This window comes from Neoarius graeffei, chromosome 5 (genome assembly GCF_027579695.1).
Source record: "Neoarius graeffei isolate fNeoGra1 chromosome 5, fNeoGra1.pri, whole genome shotgun sequence".
Taxonomy (NCBI): domain Eukaryota; kingdom Metazoa; phylum Chordata; class Actinopteri; order Siluriformes; family Ariidae; genus Neoarius; species Neoarius graeffei.
Genome location: NC_083573.1, coordinates 3,074,645 through 3,096,690, shown reverse-complemented (window position 1 = coordinate 3,096,690; position 22,046 = coordinate 3,074,645). Strand labels below are relative to the sequence as shown.

The window sequence follows — 22,046 nt, the reverse complement described above, 5'->3', positions numbered from 1 at the left end:
CCATTCAGCTGAGGTGCATTCAGTCACCTGTTAAACCAGTGGAGTCCTTGACACGGTCTCGGGTCGGGGAGGGGACGGGCTGTGCATGCAGACGGCAGACACACCGCGAAAGCTCGCAAGCTAGTCGACAGCTGAGAGTACGAAGAAAGTGATTTTCAGTGAGTGTTTACAATCATTAAGATCACGTGAGGTGCTTTTTGACATGTCACCGAGACAAGCGGTAGTTAGATACGACAACGACATGCTACACAGTCCCACCCACCTCCCACCCCCTCCAATGCTCTCCAGTGGTACTCAGGCAGTGCGCGTTCATGTGTTTTGGAGGTGTGGTTTTGGAAGGAGGGGGTGGGATTTTTCAACTGGATACTTTAAAAATCTAGTTCACTCGTGTCTTTAAAATTATCGGTCTTGAATTTAAAAAAAATTAATTTAGAAAAAACTACCTTTACAAATCAAAGGAGACCATTCGATGGTGTCCAGTTTACTTTCTGCTCCTGATGCTTTTACGTAAACAAACATAAATAGTCACACCAGGTGAGCAAAAACTCTCTAAATTACGAATCTAATTACATGATTCATGTCAGGTTAAAGTCGGGCGACTAATACTGGATCAAACTCAGTTATCAAACCCAGATGATTTTAACTTCACGACAATAATGCAACAAAATGAAAACCAAGTCGCTTTCTGTTCTTCTCTGCTCAACAATCCTGAGGGATTACGACGCCCAAGACGAGACAACATGAGCACACTGTGGACGTCTGGGTTTCGTTGTTTGGACATGACGTAAAATAGTGCTTTTAAAAATCATTTGCAGTGACGAGGATGAGGGTAAACATCCAGAACCCATGCGAAACAGGCCGCTTCAGTAAACAGTTTCGCACGGGGAGGGGAGGGGCGTGTTTAGTTATACAACACATTAAAGCTACGTTCATTATTAATCATTACACTGATTGGAATCGTTATCTTTGCTTCTGGTGAGTCATGTTCGGCACCCGAATAACAGATTGACAGGTTTCGCGGCTCGTTTATGGTTTAGCGTGACAGATCGAGGGTGAAGGGGTTCACAGCGGCACCTTCCTCTGAGGCAGAATCATTCTCACCCCTCCGATCTCCCAGGACACATTCAAGCACAGGTTTAGAAACAGGTTTTGCGCCTACGCTGCCTCCCATACCACCCCCAAAAGGTCTTTCCCTGGGTGACTTCACCATAAACTCCTCCCGGAGAGCTCTTTACAGCAACACCGCCGACAGAAAACAGACACGCAGCTACAGTTCGGCTCCTCTGGATCACGTTTGGGGTTTTTTTCAGCGACGGTTAGCGAAAGCCGCAGGGCTCCTTGTGGCTCCTTGAGGCTTAAAGGATGGTTTTCTCCCAAAACCACCCACGATAAAGATAACCCGAGGGCTTCTCACGCTGACCTTTTCGTTGTGCTGCGGTTCCTGTTTACAACACGTGGATTTTTGGTTTGTCTTCTAACCTCGTGATTGATGAGTGAAGAAAACACAGTGACTCCACACACCCAAACCTGTTAAATCGTGCACAGACGCTCTGTTGTTGCTGAACAAGTTTTCACAAGCACCTTGAACTCAGGAAACTTTTAACCCTGTGACATCATGCGTGCATCGGGTTCAAAACTGATTCAATCAGTAAAAATAATAATAATAAAATTTTAAAAAAGGTCTCTTTAAATTCAATTAAATTAGTCATGAATTTATAAAATACATTTTAACAATGTCATACATATTTTAAATAACATTTCTTCACTTTTTTTTACGATTCTATCACAGCACCACAGGCACAAGGGAAAATATTGCTGGATTCTGATTGGTCAGAAGTTACGGATTAATTTTCTGTACCGACAAACCTGCGAGTCGTGCATCTGTCAATCACAGGTTTGCGTTAACGCCAGTTTTTTGAGTTACAAGATTCAGAATGTCTTTTTTTGCCTTTAACTTCATGACAAAAGAGAAAACTAAAGTGATGCAAAACAAAGCAAGATGTCTTTAATAAACTAAACTAAGGATTTTTTGGGACATTTCTGTGATGGAGTCATTTTACGGCTGTTTGTAACGTTTAGCTTTAGCTGTAATCTTTTCATTTTTTAAATTCTTTTAACAGGAAAAAAAAAAAAACCTCCATATGAACCAGTCAAAAGAATTTTCTAGCTCAAGGAGCTCATCTGATGTGACACACCGTCACAGGAAAACGAGCCCAAAACAGCTCGAGGGCGTGAAGCACCCTAAAGTCAGCTCATTATCTGCCCTTTGTGATAGCATCAATACTGAGCCACATTAGCCATGCTTTATGAGCCAAACACCACTCCCTGTCGTTTTTGTCTGGGCTGGACCGTCATGTAATAACCAGCTTCGAGGTCGCTGTCTCTGTCTGAGAAAAACCTCTCAGGATTATTTTTTCCCAGACCGGACTGGGACGGGTCACTCCGTAGGCAGGCGGAGATGCTTCTCCAGGACCTTTAATAGCCGCAGGGCGTCGTAAAGAGGTCCGTTTTGGGCTTTCTGATTGCTAGGTGTCGTCACATGGATGAAGAAAAGTTCGACAGCTCCACCAAAAAGTGTGCTAGCATGGCTAAACGCTAAATACAGGCAACTTTTTTCGCATGAATAATTCCATCACAGTAAATCAAGGTTTCATTTTTCACCACCAATGCACAAAATTTCTTTCAACTTGGCTAATTTCTCCTGAAATGTAAAAAGTCATAGACCAAAGATATTTATATACATATTTAGATTATCCAATAATATTTCGAATATTTATTAGAATGAACAATTTACCGGGTTTAGCATCCTGTCACACAATTAGATCACATTTGCTGTCTAGTTAGCTTTCAAATTATAACTGTTTATGAACAAAAATTTAAAAATACTCGAGAGAGAAAAAAAAAAAAACGGTTGTTAGCTCATGCTAGCAGGTCAGCCCGTCAGGTTCACTTCAGCACTAAAAGTGTCAGAATTTATCAAGTAGATTTTCAAATCTTCTGTGACATCCTGTCAAGTTAGCGCATGTTGGCTAGCAGGGTCGTGCTACTGGTCCAAATTATGAAGAAATTTTAAATTTCAGAATATCAGAAGTCCTGTCAGGTTAGCTTGTGAGCTAGAATTAGAAATTAAAATTACTTGGATATGGATATCCATGAAATGCAGAAATTCTCTCAGAAATCTCTAAAATCAAGTTTAGCTCTTGTTAGCTAGCTGAGTAACATCGTGTGAAAATACAAGCATACGCGGTGATGCTAACAACTTCCTGTTTTTTTTTTTGTTTGTTTTTGTTTTTAACTTCCATATATGGATTAACTGCCTGCCATTGGTAGAAATTTCTGTAGTTTTGGTTTATCAAAATATAACTCAGTGTCGTGGCTAACGACGGTCAGGTCAAAATAAACAGGATGTTTCAGTGAAGGTCGGTCCTGTTACAGAATTAGGGCGAACTTTTACAAAATAAATCACTCTTTTGGTGTGAGCTAGCTAGCTAGCTAGCGTCATAATCAGTGTTCATGACATCAGCTCTGTTCAGAAATCAAGAACTCCTGTGACTTGATGACGTGGTAACGTTTGCTCGCGGGTGATAACTTGCATTTGAGATGTAACTTATCCAGTGAAGTCAGAACTTTCACTTCAGCCCAGCAGGGTTTTTCGAAACGAGCCGGATTTTCCCCTCATGACTCAATTTAGAAATCATTCCAGCCTTTAAACCTGTGTTAAATGATTTCCATTAAGTCCAAAAAGAAAAATCCTGTCAGAAATCCTGTCAGATTAGCTCATGCTGTATGATATCATGTTGGCTTGTATTCTGAAGGAACTTCACATTTCTCTCAGAACTCCTGTCAGTTCAGTTCATATTAGCGAACAGGTTAGCATCAGCAGTAAGCATTATGATATTTATGAATATGGATTGAAATTTCTCTCAGAAAGCTGTTCAATATTCGATCATGTTCAATATTGGATTTGCTTCAGCAGTGAAAATATTAAATCTGATCAATACAAATTAAAGTTCTTTGAAGAAATCCTTTCTGGTTGTAAAATTAGCTTGTTATTGATCTGGCTTGGCAGAAATCCTGTCCGATGGGCTTAACTCGCAAGTTCGTATTAGTCCAGCATTTTATTACTTCGTACTAGTTACGATTCACAAATGACGAACGTTTCTCAAAACAACCGAAATGTCCTCTCATAAAACCCTGTCAGGTTAGCGCATGTTGGCTACAGCACTCAAAGCTACAAGGAAAATTATGAATCATCATGTTAGCTCAGGGGCGGCACGGTGGTGTAGTGGTTAGCGCTGTCGCCTCACAGCAAGAAGGTCCGGGTTCGAGCCCCGTGGCCGGCGAGGGCCTTTCTGTGTGGAGTTTGCATGTTCTCCCCGTGTCCGCGTGGGTTTCCTCCGGGTGCTCCGGTTTCCCCCACAGTCCAAAGACATGCAGGTTAGGTTAACTGGTGACTCTAAATTGAGCGTAGGTGTGAATGTGAGTGTGAATGGTTGTCTGTGTCTGTGTGTCAGCCCTGTGATGACCTGGCGACTTGTCCAGGGTGTACCCCGCCTTTCACCCGTAGTCAGCTGGGATAGGCTCCAGCTCGCCTGCGACCCTGTAGAACAGGATAAAGCGGCTAGAGATAATGAGATGAAATGAGAGATGTTAGCTCGGAGGTTCGCTTCAGCACAAGAAAATAAGAAATGTATCCTCTCAGAAAAGTCTTTCAGGTTGCTAGGTTAGCTCACGTTTGCTAACTGATTAGCTTTAGCTGTGAAAATTACAGATATGATTTAAAATTTCTCTCAGAAGACCTGTTGAACTCAAAAAACAGTCCAAAATCCGTTGGAGGGGTCAACAGCAACAAAAAAAAATCATCAAGTGTAAAGTAACCTCACTGTGCACTTGCTCGGCTTGCAGAGTGTAAACACGCATACACAGACAGTGACTCATACCTCACTCTCTCTGTTTACCTCACAGTTTCACTCAGTGACTCAGGATGAATCTTCCTCCTCCTCGCTGCAGTTTCCTTGACGAGCCTCGACGTGCATATCATGATCAATCACGGATGGTTCTTTGTGCTCGGTTGTCTCACCACCGGTTCTCTGTCGGGTTCTTTTGTCGCAGGCCAGTGTAAGATGATCTCCATCATCCTGTTGAAAGTTGCACAACACACACCCATGGTGGTTTCCGCTGATGGTACGGTATGTCCTGTCAAGATGAAAATAAAAAAAGTGTTTGGGAAGTCAGCAATTGTAAAATCAGTTAACGTGACTTTTGACCTTAATGTGACCTTTGTGACACAAACATTCTAATGTACCCGAGCTGAGGATAGCTACAGTGCAACTTCCTGTCATCTAGAAACATGAATCAACACTTCAAATCACTTTTTCCCCTGAGCGCAGGTTGGTCTGACTCCACCCCTCTGTCTTGGCACCGGATCTACATTTAATGCTTCAGTATCTCTCAGCCTCACTTGTTCTTTCCATCCCCCGTTCGACATCCTTTCAGATGCCTTCTGAGACTTCCTAAGGTCAAAGGTCACTGATTGCGTTCTTTGAGCATGAAACACGAAGCACTCTGACTTAGCAAACCCTGTTTGGACAATCACATTTAGCTAGCGACCTCTTTGGAGGTAATAAACATTAAGCTAACTAAATTATGGAAAACTCTTCACGATCTAGTTCACACTTGGCGCTTATAAAGCTTGAAACAGCTAAAACTTCCTAACTCTTAGCGAGATGAAACATCCTCATGGTGGGTTAAACTCTTACTTCGTTAGCCAACACTTCATGACTGAGACAAATCTGAAGTAGCAAGCGACCACTTGACTGTGGCTGTTAAAATCTTCGCTCGCCAACATCAACCAAATTAACTTGCTCACATTCACACTTCGGGTGGCACGGTGGTGTAGTGGTTAGCGCTGTCGCCTCACAGCAAGAAGGTCCTGGGTTCGAGCCCCAGGGCCGGCGAGGGCCTTTCTGTGTGGAGTTTGCATGTTCTCCCCGTGTCCGCGTGGGTTTCCTCCGGGTGCTCCGGTTTCCCCCACAGTCCAAAGACATGCAGGTTAGGTTAACTGGTGACTCTAAATTGAGCGTAGGTGTGAATGTGAGTGTGAATGGTTGTCTGTGTCTATGTGTCAGCCCTGTGATGACCTGGCGACTTGTCCAGGGTGTACCCCGCCTTTCACCCGTAGTCAGCTGGGATAGGCTCCAGCTTGCCTGCGACCCTGTAGAAGGATAAAGCGGCTAGAGATAATGAGATGAGATGAGACATTCACACTTCGCTGTTAGCGGACACTTGAACAAGCTAGCTAGCTAACACTTCTTCGTGGCAGTTAAACTCAAAGACTAGCTCGCACTTTACTGCAACTGTAAAACGAGATAACATGAACGAACACAACTCCTTCACACTTCACAGTTGGTGTTAAACTCTTCGCTGGCTCGCTAATACTTAGCATTCCATGATTTGAGGAACGACATGCTACTGTTACAGACGCGACAAGTTCAGATCACAGTCCTTCACCTCTGACCTGATGTTCAGAGACAAGTCTGTCAGTTATCGCTTGTAGTTAGTCTCTTGTGGGCGTGGCCCATCCATTTTTTTTTAAAATGAAAAACAGTTGTAACTTTTATACATGTACGAAAGATAACTAGTTAAGCACAAATTAAATCAGCATGCACGGCTTCGTACGAGCTTCGCTCTCAGATTAGATCAGATTCGATTAGCAAAGCGAGCTAACTGTACTAGCTACAGAACTTCACCAGGTACACGTCTGATCTCTACTCCCTCACTCCAAGCTTTATCTGACTTCGTAATCTCTCGACACGTTTGATGAGAAGTCGGATATGACCGAGAAAGATAATCACGGTGATGAGGTTTTCTTCCATGGTTGTGAATAAAGTTGTGAGCTGAAAAAACATCAGACCACACGCACCAACGGATCGGATAAAAAGTGTGTCATTGCTGATCTGGAATATTTCCGGAAGGAGTCTCCAGTGTCAGTGCTTTAACAGTCAGAGATAAAGCGAAGGTAAGTCACGAAGTTTCCGGGCGTCTTCAGGACAGAGGAGTTTATACTTTACAGCTTCTCAGAAAACAGGGCAAGTAACGAAGAAACTGTGGAACTCTGTACGGATAAATTAACAGGTTACTTTTTAATGGATCAGTTGGAATCAGTGACAAACAGCTGGAGGAATAAAACACGGGGGAAACGTGCTGTTGTGGGAAAATAATCAACTCCTCCACACCACATCACTCAATATTTTACTCGAATGTCAACAGAGACGCGTTAAACATCAACATCACTGAATCGAGTCTCAGCATCACACACACACAGCACAGGAACACACACAGCACAGGAACACACACCCTCTTGCTCTCAGTATCGCTTCTGTCCATCCTTCACCTGATGGGAGAATAAATTATCATCAAAAGTCTCTCTCTTTCTTCTCTCACACACACACTCTCCACACAAACACCTTCTCTCTCCCCCGTTCCTTCTCTCTTTCTCCTTCACACAATCTCTCTCTCTTCACACACACACACACACACACTCTCTCTCGTTCCTTCTCTCTCTCTCACACACACACACACACACACACACACACACACTCTTTCCTTCTCTCTCTCACACCACACTCTCTTTCCTTCACACACATGCACCCTTTCCTTCTCTCTTTCTCCCTCACAGTCTTTCTTTCTCTCCCCTTCACTCACACTTCCTCTTTCCTTCTCTCTCTCACACACACACTCACACACACACTCTCTCTCTCTCCCTTTCCTTCTCTCTCTTTCTCCCTCTCAATCTCTCGCTCTCTCTCTCTCTCTCTCTCTCTGTGTGTGTATGTCTCTCGCCCTTCAGAGAAACCGGGGCATGAACGCCAGCCTGGAAAGTCCCTTCCATGTAAACAGGCTGTAATCACAGAGGTGTGAGGTTTGGCAGCACACCGAGGTTCAGACGAGGCCTCCTTACACCAGACGACCTTGCAGCATGCATGTGCCTGTGTGTGTGTGTGTGTGCGCGCGCTTGTTGTTTGAGTTTCTAGGCAGTTACACACAGTAATCGCTGCTTATAAAGGCAAATTAGCGGCGAGCTGAAGGGTGCTCTGGGTTCACTTTAACACTGATGACTTCTTCATTTCAACCGTTTTTTTTTCTCTCTCTTCCTCCCTCTAATTTATCATCCATCTTCTCTGGCATTTTTAACTCTTCCCTCCAAAGCAGGTGGAGTTATAAACTGTATGAATATCTGAAATAAGTCAGATGCAAACGTTTGGGTATATGGAAATCAATTTTGTGCCAAAATGTTCATACAATACTTTTGAAATATCAAAAACAATAAATCAAAATTAAAAAAAAAAAAGTCAATTTTTTTTAGACTGGCAAACAAATTATTCGTGTAATCGTGCAAAATATCAGTCTATTACTCTTCAGAAACCTTTTATTTTTGTTCCGTGTCTTTCTCAGTTTTGTTTGGCGTAATTTATTTTGGTTGCGATTCCAGCTTTCTCGTTTGCGCTCCCTGACTTTTTGCTTGCAGTTTTGGCACAAACTTCACGTGTGGGCGGGCTGTCCAGGAATGCATTCCCATTGGCTAACTTGTGTTTGACTGACAGCTACGCTCAGCCATTTCCTACTCGGATTCTGGCGGACTGTTTGACGAGTGACGATCCATTGACGTTTAACAAGGATCGAGTGGACTTCAGTGGCGACTATGATACTGAATTAATTCAACAAAGTGTAAGTGCGGGACAGATGTGCTGTATGTGTTGCAGTAGTGCACATTATGCAGGCGTGTTTAACGTTAGCAAGACAGCTATTATATTGGGTAGTGGAGCTAAGGCTAACATTTGACTTGCCACAAAACACCTGCATAATGTGCACTACTGCAACACGTACAGCACATCTGTCCCGCACTTACACTTTGTTGAATTAATTCAATATCATAGTCGCCACTGAAGTCCACTCGATCCTTGTTTACCGTCAATGGATCGGTCACTCGCCAAACAGTCCGCCAGAATCCGAGTAGGGAATGGCTGAGCGCAGCTGTCAGTCAAACACAAGTTAGCCAATGGGAATGCATTCCTGGACAGCCCACCCACACGGAAAGTTTGTGCCAAAACTGCAAGCAAAAAGTCAGGGAGCGCAAACGAGAAAGCTGGAATCGCAACCAAAATAAATTACGCCAAACAAAACTGAGAAAGACGCGGAACAAAAATAAAAGGTTTCTGAAGAGTAATAGACTGATATTTTGCACGATTACACGAATCATTTGTTTGCCAGTCTAAAAAAATTGACTTTTTCTTCTTATTTTTTTTTATTTTGATTTATCGTTTTTGTTTGATAATTCAAAAGTATTGTATGAACATTTTGGCACAAGTAGTAAACCTTATTTTTTAAATAAATAAATCTGCAAATGTTAAAAACACACAGTTTATATTTGATGAACTCGAAAACAGACGAAGATACAAATCAGTAATTGTGGCATTTCAAAAGTCGGGCCTTAACTGACTCACACGGACTCATCAAGCAGGTCAAGAGCCATCATGAGGAACAACTGTTCCAGACCGTCGGGAATTTTCTGCTCACACTCCTGAGCCATGAGCTCCTCAAAACACCTGGCTGAGGATCTGAAAATGAAAAGCAGGAGAAGGCAATAAAAAGAAACCGCTCAAGAACAGCTCACAATTTTCATCGTGTGAAACGTCACAAAGAAATGGCAGATCCGGTCAAATCTGGAAGACCACGAAAACTCTCAGAGAGAACTTTCTGGATGCTGAAGCAGAACCCAGGAATGATCGCAAGAACCTGAAGGAAGGTTGAGAGAAGAGAGGAGTTCTGAGGCATTGCTGAATAAACATGGAATCTGATCTGCATGGAAGAGTCATCAGACGCAAACCTGACCTGCAAACTCCTCACAAAACAACATGAACAGAACCAGCCTTCGGGATTTCCCTGAGAAAAACACACCTTCGAGGACGTTTTTTTTCTGACCACCAGTAGAAACGCTGAAGTAGTGACACAATCCAGCTTGCTAGCGTGATGTTAGCAGGAAATGCTTTATATTTCACTGAGATGAGTCAAAACCGAGTCATATTTTCACTCAATAAGCAATTCATGTTCATATTTTCACTTGATAAAGCCTGGACTTCACCATCAGTCCATTTGTCCAGGGTTTTTTTTCTTTCATTTTTTTACGTTAACGTTAAGAGCTGTTGTTTACACAGAGAACGTCTGACATGGATTTGTAAAAATGGTGGTTGTTGGTGCTGCACTGGGTCATGTCCAACCAATCACTACGCTGACATCACTCATGGTTCCCCTTGTGCTGGGAGAGAGCCTACCCTGAAGTAGGAGCTACAAAAGTTCCTCAAAATGGTGTTCCAAGAACTACGATCCATCCCAGTTTCAGTAGTGCTGATGCACAAAAAACTGGGAACTTCCTCCAATGGTTCTAAGAACAGCGAAGCTCCTCCAGTCCGACAGACAAGCCAGAGGCATTTGGAGAAAAAGGAACATGTTTGGAGAAAAACACGGAAAACTTGTCAAACCACCTTGAGCGGTTTTCAGCATGAGGGATGTTTCAGGGTGGTGCGGCAGCCAGTGGCTCGGGAAACACCACCAGAGGAAATGGATGGAGGAGTTCTGGTTCCTGTGATGTAGTCAGTCAAGAAACTCAAGCTGAAAAGAGACAAAAGGGCAACGATCCAGAAGATTCCTCAAAATCCGCCTCACAGAAATACAGGATGAAGCTGTAAGAACATCCGAGCCCCGAGGGGACTCTGAGGGCCATCATTGAAAACCTGTGTGTTGGTCTTAATTGTGCCTGAGAACATGTCGGAATATTCTGCAGTGAAGAGTGGATGAGATTTCCTCAAACGAGACCAGAAAGACGAGCTGCCTCCAAAACGCTCTGCAACGAAACCTGACTTACTGAGGAACCAGCTCGTGAAGGGATCACTGATGGGTGACAAGTCGTTTTTAAAACTAATTCTAAAACGTCACTGGTTTGACTCTGGCACGTGTGTGAGGTCTGGAGGTGTCCGAGTTCAGACAAAACGCAGCGGGTGTGACATGAGACAGGACCACCACAGCCTTCGCAGCAGAACCAGGAGGAAGTCGCTTTTTAAAACACACCCACGTTCACGCCTCCGTCTCCAGGTGGACCGCAGATCCATTTCCGTTTTGGCTCCAGGAAAAAAAAAAAAAAAACAAAAACTGAAAGCTGGAGAACGCCTGCAAGTTTGATTGCTTTTACAAGCCGTGTGTTTGGAGAAGTTTGGCACTCGGAGGAGAGAACTCGCCAGAAACCCCGCCGCTGGAAAACCGACTCTCCTGCACCAAGAATGGAGTTCATTAGAGTCCAGTAACAATCTCCCACAGGAATCTCCCTCTCACACACACACACACACACACACACACACACAGCACCTAAAACGACCTCGACTTGAACTGCGTTCTGCGATTTTATAGGCATTTAAAGCAGAACAGTTGCAAGAACGCTGCTGGATCTCCAGCTGAGAGTCGAAAAAGAGTCTGCACTGTTTATGGAGGATTTTCTTTCTTTCTTTTTGAGAGAGAGAGAGAGAGAGAGAGAGAGAGAGAGAGAGAGAGAGAGAGAGAGAGAGAGAGACCATCAGACAGAAAAAGACACAAATGAGACAAGTAGGAAAGAGAAAGACAGACAGAAGAAGAGACAGACAGATGGACAGACCAATTAGACCCAGTAGGAAAGAGACAGAAAATTGAAGGAGAGACAGCCAGGAGGATAGACACAGTAGGAGAGACAGATAGACAGAAGCAGAGATAGACAGGAGGAGAGACCAACAGCTGAAGAGACAGACAGACAGGTAAGGAGACTGAACAATGAAAGAGACAGACAAGAGGAGACACACAGACAAACTGACAGCAGAAGAGACAGACAGAAGGAGAAAGATCGAAAGACATACAGAATACTGGAGGAGAGAGACAGACAGAGAGAAAGACAACACTGGAGGAGAGAGACGGAGAGGCCAACAGAAAGAGAGAAAACTAGATGTGTTAGCAAGGCAGACAGACAGACAGAAGGAGAGACAGAACATCAGAAAAGAAACAGAATGAGATAGAGACAGGAGAATCAGATAAAGAGAGAGACAGAGAGAGACAGAGAGAGAGACGCACACACGAGAAAAACAGACAGACAGAGAGAGACAGACACAGAGAGAGACAGAGACACACAGACACAGACAGACAGAAAAGAGAGAGAGATGCAGACAGACAGACAGAGAAAGACACACAGAAAAGAGAGAGAGATGCAGACAGACAGACACAGAGAAAGACACAGAAAAGAGAGAGACAGACAGTCAGAGACACACAGGAAAGCAAGAGAAACAGAGAGAGAGACAGACAGAGTCAGAGAGACACACAGAGAGAGAGAGAAAGACACACAGAGACACAGACAGACTCTCTGGAGTGTGAAAATCAATTTAATTATAAGTCACATTTTTATTATTGTTTTCATTGCTGTTGCTATGGTAACCCTCCTCCCCAGTGTATCTGTAATGGTGAGTTAGTGTCGAGTGAACCGCGGCGTACCTACCCAGAACCTTCTCCTAAACTCCGCTGTTTTTCGGTTATGTCTGAAGTGTTCAGGGTTCGATCCGAAACTCTGGTTCTGGCCTGTGTGGAATTTCACACGCTCCTCCCGTGCCCCTGAGGGATCCGCTGGGTTCCTGTTGGGTTCTCCGCTTACAAAACCCTCCGATTCCTCGGGATTCTGTAACACAGAACGAGAAGGTTCAATGCCACGGGATTAGAAACGAGATGCGAGTTGCTCGTCACTCAGGTGAATGGATCAGGATCCTTCATGACCACGCCCCGAGTCGTCTGTGATGGAGATCGGGTCCCGTCGCGTTCAGGGTTTGAGTCAGTGAACCGTTACGAAAGAAGAAATGAAAAAATAGAAAGTAAAATATTGAGAAGAAAGAAAGATGCAAAAACAAAAGGAGTGAATGAAAAAAGTGTAAAAGAAAAAAGAGAAAAAATGTTTTAATTGAAAATAATTGGAAAAAAGAATGGGGGGAAAAGAAAAAATAAAACGGAGACTGAAATTTCATTTATGACTCCTGTGAGCTAGTTATTAGCATTTAGCTAACTAGCTAGAGTTAGCTCATCTCATCTCATTATCTGTAGCCGCTTTATCCTGTTCTACAGGGTCGCAGGCGAGCTGGAGCCTATCCCAGCTGACTACGGGTGAAAGGCGGGGTACACCCTGGACAAGTCGCCAGGTCATCACAGGGCTGACACATAGACACAGACAACCATTCACACTCACATTCACACCTAGGCTCAATTTAGAGTCACCAGTTAACCTAACCTGCATGTCTTTGGACTGTGGGGGAAACCGGAGCACCCGGAGGAAACCCACGCGGACACGGGGAGAACATGCAAACTCCGCACAGAGAGGCCCTCGCCGGCCACGGGGCTCGAACCCGGACCTTCTTGCTGTGAGGCGACAGCGCTAACCACTACACCACCGTGCCGCCCTAGCTAGAGTTAGCTAAGATAAAAAAAAAATTTAAAAAAGCACATGTGGGCGTGCACAAATTTGCATAATCATGTATATTTAATGATAAATGTATCGGGATGTTTTTCGGCAATTTTCATCATTTATTTAAAAAAGTTAATTTCATTTTTTGCAGTTACACAGACGATAAAGATCTTTTTTTGTTGGCGTTGAAGCTGAAAGTGTGGAACAGCTGCTCGTGAAACGGGATCTCTGAGGGGAAAAGCACCAAGTCAAAGTGCACAGAGACACAATACACGCGTTCCACCTGGAGCTCCATCCTGCCGGTCCGGAACGAGCTGAAAAGGCTTGTGTGTGTGTGTGTGTGTGTGTGTGTGTGTGTGTTGCCTGGAGGCACTACATCTGCTGAACATTCAGGAAACTCAATCACTTAATGACTCGCGCCTCACAGAAGGTTGAAACTGGGGTCGACCCGTTCGGATGAATTACGCCGGTCGGCTGTGTTCTAATCCATTAAACGGGACTCGGGCTCTGCTCGACATCTGTCACGCAACCAGATCCAAATCTCTTCTCCTCTGGTTACTGCAGCCGGACCATGGAGCTTCTCCGCCCCTCGCCTCTCCGCCTCCTCAGCTCAGATTTCAGCCGATACGGACAGATCGATTCGCATCGAGAAAATTCCTCTCGCTCGTGAGAACTCCTCCAGAGGAACAACACGACAAGCATGAACACGAACTCCTGAAAGACCTGAAAGACAACCGAACATCAGAACCGACATTTCTGCTTGGATTTTTTTCCTTCAGCAACCTGACAACAGACAATTCAGATTTTGAGGATCATGTTGGAATATTTCAAGAATGTTAAAAAAAAAAAAAAAGCCAAAACTGAAATTCTGATTTTTTTTTTTTGGGGGGGGGGGGGGGGGGGGGGGGGATGAAAAAGACTTGACAATATTTCCAGAACAAATTTTAATTTTTCTTTCGAAGCACCGCAATACTTCGAGAGTAAAAATGTGTCACATTGTGATAAAAAGTTGCAACTTTTTTTGAAAAAAAAAATCACAATATATACAAACAAGAAGAAAAAATTCTCAATATTTTTACAAATAAAGTCAAAACGTTCATGAACTTGTCTGATTAAAGTGCAACTAGATTTTTAATAAAGTTTGAATGACAATGTTGCCAATCAGAGTAATGAGAAAAAGGAAATACTTTACAAATAAAAAAATAAATAAAAATTCGCCCCATCACAATCTTCTGCTGCACCTTTCGCAAAAAAATATTGTGACGTTTTTCTCCATAAGGTCAGACACGACAACTTTTCTTTTTAAAATATTCCGACTTCATTCTCCAAACCGTGGATTTTTCCTGTTTAAACGATGCCGCCGGGTCACTCACTGATGTGTGCGTATCGTACACAGGGGCTACGAACTTGACTTATTTTTCATTTTGGTTCGTTCTGAACATGAAGGAGGAGATTTTCTCAGTCCTGCTCCTGGAACAATTCAGCAATTTCATTCGTATTTTCGATTCCGTTAAACTTTCCTCACATCTCTAATCCCAGAGCGTTCGGCTTCTGGTGCGCGGCTTACGATGAAAAAACAAAAAGAAACAAACATTCTTTTACACCTGTTACTGTGGCAACCACAAAACTGATCAGTTTCTTGCGAATTCCTTTCGCAAAATTCCTGTCGCTAGCTGCCGAGATGAAAACAAGACGGTCGGCGAAAATAACCAGGCATCGTTGAAATGGCGGTGAGATTTCATGAGCTCGCGGACTCACTTGTACTACGAGATGAATTTGTTTGGTTTGTTTATTCTGGACGTAATGATGTAACCGATGTGTTCGCTGACGGACTCCACAAACTCGACAGTTTCTTTTGCGGTGTGATTCCGGCGCTGTTCTCGTCAGATCCACTTGCATTCACACGTTCCATCTCCAAACTCCACGCGAACACCGCTGGAAGCTCATACCAATGAGATTAGCACTTCCCAATGAACCGTTCCGTCCTGGCAGGTGATGCGTTTGACTCGGATTAAGATGAATGTGTCGACGGTTCGAGCTAATTAAGACCCGGAGCGAAAATAACACGTCAAACCTGAACGTGTGTCTGAGAAGATTCGGGTAAAACTTCATCTCTGAAGCACGAGACTCGGACGAGTGAAACGCAGAGGGCCGAGCGAAGCCGGATTCACATGGCTGCTCGCTTTAATTAAGCACTCGGAGAGAATTAAGGTCACCTCTGAAGACCAGGAGGTGACGAGATCCCTCTCTCTGTCTCACTTTCTCACTGAAAGTGACTTAATGATCTGCCAAACGAGGCACGGAGGAATTCGAGGGCTTAATTAGCGCTAATCCTGAGTATTTGTCGACTTGACACAAAGGGGCGAGTGAAGAAATGTTTCGTTCGTTGGAGTGAGGTGATGTGCGGCTTTCAGAGAAGGAATATCTCGGTATATTTGGAAAACTGAAGTTCACGGCTGGTTCGTGTCCGCAAGCATCGGGCAAAATTTGGCCCTTTCCGGAAAAACATGAGCATAACATTTCGATTTGTGCGATATAGTGATTTTATCATCCTGACACGATATTACACTGCGACAATATCAAGCAATTATATTCATTTATTATTTTATCTGCCAAACGTTCCACAATTTACGTAGAAACTCTGCAACTGAACACCGTTCATAAATACAGCCATCAGTTCTGAATGATTAAATTGTTTGTGATTTTTTTTTAAAAAGTTAACATCACGTAGCATTGACTTTTACCTCAGAAAACCTTGGAAATGCAAGATGGCACGAGACAAGAGGGCGGAGCTATTGTCTACACAAAAAAATAAAAAATAAAAACCCCACAACAGTTGGCTTGTTGCAAACAAACGCGGCTCGCGAACATGACTAGATCACACACCAATCGCATTTCCTTCACCACCTGATCTTATCTCGACTTCTTCCTTCTAATCGATGCAGATTACCCAGAATGCCCTGTAAGCAACTTCGTAGCATCTAATAAACAAAACCAAAAAGTAAGGAGATAAACTGTACATTAGCTGAAAGACAGCGAGAACTAAACAGCGTCCTTCTGAACAAATTCGCGAGAGGGTCATACGCTAACAGCATAAAGCTAGCAGTATTGTGTTTAGCATTCCTGTGTTCGGAGACGCGAACGCTAATTATAGGCGTATCAGACGCTCGCTGGTCACGGTGTGAAAATTGTCCATGCAGACGCTCATCCAAGTTTCCAAACCTGTCACTGATTAACTCTTGAATATTTTCTATCGTTAAAAAGCTTATTTCTGCTTTCCAGAGAAATGGATCTGGTTAAGCTCTGTTCAGTGCTTTGGGAGTAACGGCAGGTTGAAGTCGCTACAACAGAGTAAAAACTCTGCTCGCGGGACATCAGGAAACTGCCGCTGCTTTTCTTTTTGAGTCACGGGAAAGCGCTCAGGCTCTCTCTCTCTCTCTCTCTCGATCGGTTTCCCACTGGATTACTCGTCAATATCAATCAGATCACGTTTATAGGGATGTTCTCTCACTCTCACTGTTTCTGATGAAGGATTCAGCAAAATTTTCCGTCTGCTGGTTTTGATGTTCTGATTCACAAAAGACTTTAAAGTGAGTTTTCATAGCTTTACCTACTTATTTTTTTCAAATCAAACTGATTCCTGGAAATAAATAAGTATTTTCTAATATAACTGGAGTCGTTTTGATGAAAAATATTGAGATCTTAGTGGCCAGAATGAGATTTTTAAAAAATGGAAGTCAGAAACGCGAGTGTCGATTTCAGTCGAGTTCATGTGAATTGTTGATTGGATGTGGATCAGACAGTTTTTCCGAGGTTCGCCTTGAAAGCTGTAAATATTAATCGAAATAATCATTTATATTCTTTCATATAAACATGAGAAGGATCTACTGAGAAATACAAAGGCCTACAGAGCACAAAGAGGGGATTAGAAATCATCTTTTATTACTTTTTTTATTGAGTGTACCAATTTAACCTTTTTTAAACCTAATTAGCATAATTAATACTAATTAAAAACTAATTTGCATTCTAGTATACAACCATCCATGTTCCTGCCAATTTCCATGTAAATATCTTGAAAAATAAAAGTTAAGAAAAATCACTTGATCTCATTGGTTAATGAGGCCCATTTTGGACCATGTGACCCTCATACAGAATATTACGGCCGTTTTCTAAAAATTAAGCTGTTTTTTCCTTCAATCTTTGATTTGTAATATCTCAAGAATTTTAATTCTGTAAGCAGTCTGTTGTTCTGCAGTCAATTCTGAATTCACGGAGAGCAGTTTCAAGCAATTTGGACTGAATTTGTATTTTTCACCCGATATGCCGACTGATCAGTGAATTACCCAGCAGGGTATGAGCTCGCGACTGTACAGACCAATAGCATGGAGCTGTCCCCGTTTTCTCAGTCAGGTTTTTGGGATGCTAACACTCATTAGCATTTTAGCTTTGAGAGTATTAGCGAATGCACAACAACATCAAGTTTTTTACGTTCCATTTTCTACTGAAACGTCTTTATGACGAGAAAAAAAACAAAACTTTGAGCTAGTTTCTCGTTCGAATAGATTAATGACAATACTTTAGTGTAAATAAATCGTGGTGTGGAATGATGACGATATGAAGATGATTTATTCAGCGATTCGTCACTGAAAAAGTCAAACGAGTTCGTGCTTCTTCCCGCCGCTCTGTCCATCATTTCATCTGATTTCAGACTTCAGATTTTAGGATCGAGGATGGAGGATTAACTCTGTCCTGAGGAAGTCATCACGACGTCTCCATTCTCTCATTACATCAGGCAGGAATGAAAATTATAATAATAATCGTTTGTGACTGAATTAATTCATGTGATGATTGATTAATTAATGTGTGCATTTCCTTAGATACAGATATAACAGAGTTAACGATTTTCAATTCTGGGTTGGTCAGAAGGTCTTGACTGGTTTGTGTAAACCTGATTGTTTAGTATTTATGGAAGGAGTCTCCAGTGTCAGAGAAGATTTTTTTTTGCAGTTTCTCGGTCACTAGTTGTGCATTCTAGGATTACGTTTTGCCTTTTTTTTTTTTGCTGTATGTGATAACAGGAGCAAACTTGTTCCACACAATAACAATAGAGGGGCGGCACGGTGGTGTAGTGGTTAACGCTGTCGCCTCACAGCAAGAAGGTCCGGGTTCGAGCCCCGTGGCCGGCGAGGGCCTTTCTGTGTGGAGTTTGCATGTTCTCCCCGTGTCCGCGTGGGTTTCCTCCGGGTGCTCCGGTTTCCCCCACAGTCCAAAGACATGCAGGTTAGGTTAACTGGTGACTCTAAATTGAGCGTAGGTGTGAATGTGAATGGTTGTCTGTGTCTATGTGTCAGCCCTGTGATGACCTGGCGACTTGTCCAGGGTGAACCCCGCCTTTCGCCCGTAGTCAGCTGGGATAGGATCCAGCTCGCCTGCGACCCTGTAGAACAGGATAAAGCGGCTACAGATAATGAGATGAGATTTTTTTCCCCTTTTTGTCAGTATTCAATACTTTATCATTCTACCCAATATAAAATAGTTTATTTCAAGGCCCCGGAAATTTTTTTTTTACATTTTATTTAAAAAAAAACAACAACATCTTTAAATCCCACAAAGATACTTTAAGAGTGATATTATTTCCATTGTAATTAAACGTAGTGATCAAAAAGGATTCATTTCTTTGGTCGAAGGGAATCACGGTGGAAAACGCTTCAGGATTTTGGTTGTGAAACTCGCTCCTGAAGTTCCCCCACAGTCTCACTGTGTGTCCAGCTCTGGGGCTTCAGTGCTCATGATGATGAAGTTCACCTCCATGTGACATTTCCAGATCGCAGATCGCAGCTCGAACCCTATACACTGTTCTGATCTCAGCAGGAAATACAATGAAATTTCCCGAGAGAACCATTTCCATCCTGTATTTCCTGTCTCAGACAGATGGAGAATATTCCACATCACACGTACGATAGACAACTAAATACAGACCCTGTGTCTGAAAACGCTCCCTCCTCACTATATAGTGAGGACGCCATTTTGTAGTGCTGTCCGAAACCTTAGTGAGGATTATTTCCACCCTATATAGTGCACTCAAAGTATCCCACAATCCATCACGAAAAGTAGTGTACAGCGATGGTCACTAACCAAAGCAATATATCCCATCATGCACTGCGGTTGCACTGAAATCAAATAAAAAGTCTCAAATGTGATTGAATAAAAGGCAGCAACGAAGAAGAAAGGATTCAGCCTTGATTTAAAAGAACTGAAAGCTGCAGGTACTGTGTATTGATTAATGTGGGAAATGCGCTCAGTATAATATGAATTTATCACAAAAACACACGCATGCATTTATTATTTTGAAACCCACCAGCTGACTGATCCGGCACGTTTTAATCATGCGACAGTCATGACGTAAATACCAGCGCGACGGACTAGTGTCCGAAAGAGTTTTTACATTTTACCAGTGAGCTCACTGTATAGTCCTCTATATTGTAATTCCCTAGATAGGGAGTAGGGAGGAGTGAACGAGTGAGCAATTTCAGACACTGGGAGAGAGTCACCATGTGGAAATATCTAAAAAGAGGAGAAAACGGAACACAGGAACGTCTCCTGATGTCAAACCAGCAACAGAGAGATGACGATAATACTGATACTGTGAAAAATTATCATGAGTATCGTGATCATCGGTATCAGAACACCTCATGGTAATTATTTATTTATTGTAGGACCATTCAGTCATTTTTGAATCATTCGACTTAAACATGGTGTTCTTTAAAAAACAATAATAATAATAATAAAATCAGATTGCTCTTTATGATGTCACAAGACCGCCGTGCACAAGATTAAATAAATTTAATTAATTAATTAATTAATTAATTTAAAAAAAGTCACTGTCGCCACAGGTACATCCCCGAGTGTTTTCCTGCTCTCACACCACATTACAATTTCCATTCATGAAGAAAATACTTTTTACCCGTTTACAGCTACACACGGTATAACGCCACTCAGCGAGTCGGTCCATCGCCCGTGTCTCAGGTTTCTCTCTTCAAGTTTATCAGAAAATCAAAACTGGTTTTACAAAAAACGTTTCCAACGTGCAAGATTGAAATCCTGCACTTCAGATCTGGAACCTCTCCGACTTGTTAAACCGGCTGATATTGATACACACGCTGGCCACTTTATTAGGAACACCCCTACATCCACCTGCTGTTTTATTTGATGCAGTTCTCTAATCAGCCGATCGCTTGATGCATCAAATCACGCAGATACAAATCAAGAGCTTCGGTTAATGTTCACAATGTTCAAACATCAGAACGGGAAAAATGGTGATCTCACAGTGAAGTGTGACTTTCTTTCTTTCTGCCACTGTGGTCTGGGTGTTGGTTTGAGCCAGACGAGTATTTTTGGTTTGAGTATTTCAGAAACTGCTGATCTCCTCCTGGGGTTTTCACACACAATAAACAGTCTCTAGAGTTACACAGGATGGTGTGAAAAACAAAAAACAGTGAATGAGCGACAGTTCTGTGGGTGGAAACTAACGCCTTGTTGATAAGAGAGGGGCAGAGATCAGAAAATGGACAGATTTGAGGTGGTTCGAGCTTTTTTTTGCCAGGAAGGATAGAGTAACTCTCATAATCACTCTTTACAACCGTGGTGAGCTGAAAAGCATCTCAGCATGCAACAGCAGAACAGAACACCACACTGGGTTCCACTCCTGTGAACAGGGCCGTGCAAAGACCTTTGGAGGGGCAGGGGCTCAACATTCAAAAAAGGGCACTTGGAACAAATTTTTCACACAAGTTAACTTTATTCAAAACTAAATTTCAACTGCAACTGAACATTGTGCGTCTTGATAGAATATGTTGTGGACGTCGTCATTCAGCCTTAAGTTTTCGAAGCTGCTAGAATATGTTATTAACGCCGTCGTTCAAACTAAAGTTTCCGAATCTGCCACGTTAATGAAATGGATGGAGCAAACGGTTTAAATATAGCCTCGGCGGCTTCATTAAATGATAAACCACCCTACGCATTTACTGTTGTGTTCTAAGCTGCACAATATTGCATGTTCAGATAAGAAATGAAAGGAGACTTTCAGTGTGACCTCACCATGCCGTTCCTCGCACCGTCTCCCACTGTCAACCGCCTGCATGCGCTTTCTGCACGGAGGTTCACTGAATGCATGACGTCACGGATTGATGCCCGCATTTACACAGAAAAACGTTATTTTATAAATCTATAATTTCATACATTATTGTCAAATTGTAGAGAATATTGATGTTGGAGCTAACTTATCTTTTACAAATATTAAAAAAAAAAAAAAAAACAACAAAACAGTCCCTATGAAAAGGGCACTTTGGACAGCAAACAGAAAAGGGGCAGGGGCGAGAGCACCTGTAGCACCGGTTCATTGCACGTGGGTGCCTGTGAAGAACAGGAACCTTAGAATCAACAACAAGTTCCTATTAAAGTGGCCGGGGAGAGTAGTTCCTTTTTGATTCAGGGGTTTCCCCAACAACATTTAGTCAAAATCCACAGCTTG

General features: G+C 42.8%; 1 long non-coding RNA gene across 8 annotated transcripts in view; it reads right to left on the bottom strand.

The window, feature by feature from the left end:
- LOC132886393 (uncharacterized) overlaps window positions 1-22,046 on the bottom strand; it is a 127,970-nt gene that overhangs the window by 76,392 nt on the left and 29,532 nt on the right. For 6 of the 8 annotated variants that reach the window (XR_009654692.1, XR_009654693.1, XR_009654696.1 and 3 more), the window contains exons 3-5: window positions 12,566-12,742; window positions 9,504-9,617; window positions 4,959-5,196 (exon numbers count right to left, since the gene is read on the bottom strand). This is a non-coding gene — a long non-coding RNA (uncharacterized LOC132886393). Of the gene's footprint in view, window positions 1-4,958; window positions 5,197-9,503; window positions 9,618-12,565; window positions 14,240-22,046 lie in introns of all 8 variants that reach the window. The other 2 variants (XR_009654694.1, XR_009654691.1) reach the window with 2 other exon arrangements.